Source organism: Macrobrachium nipponense, chromosome 16, assembly GCF_015104395.2.
Source record: "Macrobrachium nipponense isolate FS-2020 chromosome 16, ASM1510439v2, whole genome shotgun sequence".
In the NCBI taxonomy this organism is placed as follows: Eukaryota; Metazoa; Arthropoda; class Malacostraca; order Decapoda; family Palaemonidae; genus Macrobrachium; species Macrobrachium nipponense.
Window position 1 is genome coordinate 38,582,982 of NC_087209.1, and position 5,000 is coordinate 38,587,981.

The window sequence follows — 5,000 nt, forward strand, 5'->3', positions numbered from 1 at the left end:
CAACTCCTGAAGGTGCACCTGCAGCAGGACCAGGGCCACATGTGCCCCCAACAAGAGAAAGATGTCCTGGAGAAAGGACCATAAGATGAGAGGCTATCACTGTCAGGAGACAGCAGCCCCAGGGCCAGTGCCGCCTGAACAGACAAATCAGACAATCAGAGGTCAGCAATTCTGAACATTAAACCGACCCTATTTTTCATAGGCTCACACAAAACCTACCCTTTTTTTCATTGGTTCACAAACTCACCCAATCAGAAACCAGCATTCTGAGTACTAATCCGACCCTATTTTTCATTGGCCCCCACCTAACTGACCCTGTTTTTCATTAGCTCCCACAAGCAGTCAACAATCCTGGAGCCCAGCATAAAAGCTGTCATTACACGCAAAATCACCAGGACAGGCCTAAAACAGCACACGAACAGATTGAGAACAGCAAAGGCCACTTCCATAAAGATCAGAGGGTTCATGGCTGTTTCTACAAAAACTTATCTATTGCTATACAAAACACTGATTAGACCACGGGTTGAGTACCGCACAGCAATCTTAGTCCCAGCATGCAAGATGCCAGTACTCAAGATGCAAGTTCTGTAGAACAAAAACATCAGAAGAGCATTCAAGAAAAACCCACCTTACTTCAACACGGTGAAGGGACTGCACGAGAGGGCACGGATTGAGAGCAGCAATTGTAGAATCCACAGGCTGGCAAACAGAACGTGGGACAGGCTGGCAGCAACAGACAAAAACATCGTGGTCAGGAGCAAGGTAGTTACCAATGAGGGAACGAGAGACCTCAAGACTTGGCTGAGAATGGCTCCAAAGATAGGAGTTCAATTAGGTCCAAGCTACAGGAGTTAGACTTATTGACCAAGAGATTAAAAATGTCATCAGTGAGAGATAATAGCAGTAACTAATGTACAACAACATCATCAACAACAACCAACTTAATTGTAATCATAACCACCAACATCACTCCACGTTCACCTGCCACTATCAAACTAAAAAGAGGGTTCTTGGCCTAGTCTAATCTTCAGGTTGTCCACGGGGCACCTCTTTTTACAACTATGACTGTTGTTTTTCTGTCAAAAACCCTTTAAAAATATATAGAAAAAAAGCCATCATACTATAAGATAGTTAACATGACAGTGATACTTGATGTACGACAATAACCAATTAAATAGGCAATCATAACCACAACATCACTCAAGATCACCTTCTGCTATCGTACCAAATAAGAGGGTTCTTGGCCCAGTCTAATCTTTGCGTTGTTCACGGGGCACCTTTGTTACCCCTTGTAACCCTTGTTTTTTTTCAGTCAACAGTCCTTAAAATACTTAAAAAAAAGATATACGAAATTGCCACTTATAGACAATATTAGACATATATAGTGACCTCACCTATTTTGCCCTCTATATTCTTCATTAAAAGACCAAGCAAGGGGGTCTGTTCCCCTCTATTTTCCCTCCTAACTTCCTTCAGTTTCTCATTCTTAATTCTAACCTGTCTCCAGTGCCAAACCCCTCTTCCCCCAAAAAAGGAGTGCAATCTTTCCTATCCCAGTAATTTAGAAATTAACGAGTCATTCCAACATAGACTCACAGGATTCGGACCTCGGAAGATGTTTTCTAGTAGGAATGAAACAATAGGAGGATAAATAGAAATGGCAGTGGAAGCAGCAGAGGGATTAGGACAGTTTATCTTCAGCCCTCCAACAAAAGAGGGAAAAGACAGCGTCAGAAGAGTATAAAAAGAGTACTTCAAACTGAATGGCATTGTTGCAACAATCTAATACAACAAAATAATAAAAATAGCATTATAATCATTACTATTAAAGCAGCATCCCATAATAACAGCTGTTATATTACTATTACTCAAAACAATTATTTTCAGTATTGTTGCCGAAAATAATATAATGCCATTCCTCATTGGTATACTCCACAGAAATAAAAAAGAAAACATAGAAGCATAATAATTTATTTTGACGAAAGAAATTTGGTCAAAATCAATAACATTTGTGGAGATTAATTATAACTCGTATTAAAAAATCCTTAATGAAAATTAATATCTTTCCAAGCATTGGCAGAACTGTTCGTCCTCGGTAGTAGTTTGTTCTTCTTATCTATTTGCCTCCTGTTTTCTGAGTGTTCCATTTCAAACCACTCGTCCACGGGAAGTAAATACTCAGGAAGCCCATTAGACAAAAAAGTTATATACGATGCTAATGATAAATGACCCTTGAATCTGATTCGATTTATATTCAAGGTAAATAACACAGGAAATTCAGCTTTAGTTTAGGTATGTCACCAGAAATTTGGTCTCCAAAATAATGCTTTGTAATGTTATCTAAAGTATAATTCCATCTAAATCATAATTAAATAATGGCCAAATTTACCTGTTTGAGAAGCAGTGACAATCAAAGACAATAATTCTGCTCTGTGCGGCATGCTGCTTAAAGATCACTCAGGCGTACTTCATTATAAATATCAACTTTATCAAGTTTGAAAAGTTCTTGATATAATAACATACTTATGTACAGAACTCTCTTTTTTTTTTTAGCAAAATTGCCATTTATTGACAACTGTTTATATAGAAAATGTCTCGGGTTGTGTAGGTGCATCTTGGGCTAAGATACAGTTGCTCTTTGCTGTCTCCAATTTTTCTTTTTTCTTTTTTTAGTTTTGTCAAAACATGCTTTGTGTGTTTGGCATCCTCTTAAGTTGTGTGATAACATCGTGTTTTATAATAATGATGGATACTGCTCAGTCCAGAATTCTCTGAGGTTAGATGGGCACATCTATGGTTAGTGCTAATGATGAATACTGTTTTAACCTGGATTTTTTTCAAGTTCTTGGGTCACAGCTATGTTTTGTGATAATAATGAATATGCTTGATACCAAATTCTCTAAAGCTGTGCGAGTAAAAATGTTTTTTGGTAATGCTGAATACTGCTCCATTCACAAGTCACTCAGTTTGTGTAGGAACAGGTCTGTCCTCCTGGAATGATATTAAGAATTCTTTCAAGTTCTGTTGGCACAGCCGTGTGTCGTTATGATGTTGGTTGCCACCCTGTCCAGAATTCCCCTAAGATGTATGGGCACTATCGAGTGCTGTGACACCATTCGACTCTGTTCTATCTAAAACCCTCTCATGATGAGTAAGCACACTTTGTTGCCGTGATACAGTTTAGTATTGATTCATACATATATCTATAAAGTTGTGTGGTTAGTTACTTTTGAGACGACTGTTTTCCATGTAATAGGTTGGCCAAGGCACCAAATGCCCATTAAGATTAAGGTCCTTTCTAAGGCTAGCCTGTAAAATACGTTGTTGGGATCCGTTGACAACACTGGATACCTTACATTCCTTACTCTTTTTTTTTATCTTTCCTTTGTTGTGTGTAGAAGAGGCTCAGCAGCCTGGTAAGATTTCTTGTAGGAAAAGGCTATTCCGAAATAAACTACTGTTCTTCAATCTTGGACGGTGCCATAGCTAATGTACCAGGGTCTTCCGCTGTCTTGGATTGAGTTCCTTTGCTCGGGGGTGCACTCAACTGCAGCTATTGGTCAGTTTCCCCTTCCTCTTGTTTTTCAAAACGGTGTGCAGGGGAGGCTTAGTAGAAGTACCGAAGATGTCCGGTGGCTTAGCAAGAAGTTGCAATATCCTTGTTATCCTTTTTTTTTATCCTTACTTGTGATTTATTTTTCAGAACCACCACTACTGTACTTCCATCCGTCTTTGCACCTTAGATACAGCCATAAAGATCAAAAGGGATCAGTCCTTTCTGGTTTTAATATCCGGATTTCAAAATGAAAGTTAGTTCTTGCTTTTATGTTAAAGGCAAGGTTTCACATATAACATAAATGATTCTGTTGACACCAATGATTATGATCGTCTTTTAAATGATGCTATTTATTCCTGGATTCCTCTAATTCACAACTGCTATTGAGTATTGTTTTTATCCCTTGTGACTTCTTATCATTTTAGGTTGAAACAATGAGTCAGTTTTCCGCATATTTTTAATTAATATTTTCATAGTTTTGGTTATTTTTTTTTCTTAATCTTATTATATAGCTTCGGATCCTTCATTTTCTCATGCATATGTCACCTGCCTCTTAAATATTTGGATAGTTTATTTCCATTAATGTTACTAATCTTATGAATCCGGCCATTGATTAGAAGTTACTTACACTGTACTACTCTAAGAAAATATTTCCCTTATTGCAGCATTAGTTTTTTCATGCTATAAGTAAGGTATCATTTATAAATTTCCTACTCTTATGAGAAAATTTCGAATCTGAGGCGGTTTGCAGGCCAATTCAAATACCAAGCCATAAATCTCGGGCTTGGGTATATTTATATATCAAAATTATAGTTTCAATATAGGGATTAACCCAATAATTGGACATTGCAGTTTACACATGCATCATACAAATATTCCGAAAATGATTAGCTTCATTATTTATGTTATCAGCTTGTTCGTTTGCACTTTCCACGTTGTATCGTACCTTTTCATATTTGATTACCTGGAATGTTAGGCCTAATATCATAATTGGTAATATATGGCACGCTGAATTTATGCTATTTGTTGGGCGAAGAAACACGAATTATTGACTGGGTATTGTAAAAAAAGATCACCAAAGAGAAATTGGTACTTTAACCCCACGTCCCAAAGCAATCAATTATCTTTCAAGTTTGACAGCAGAAAAACCAAGTATTTTAGTAATCAACAAATTGTATTTCCATTTCATTTACTGTTGCCTTGTACGTACACGACCAAAAATCTAGAGGACATCGCAACACCTAATAATTTGCAACATTTGATTATCAAGGGCAATAGTAAACACAGTAAACATTAATCAAGCGGCAAATATGTATCAGATTGTAATATATTAAACAGTATAAACTGTTTTATTAAGAAGCATTAACTTTACTTGAATATAATCTATTGCATTTCCTATTTTTTATACACCACCAAAAATCCAAAGTGAAAAATAACATGTAAT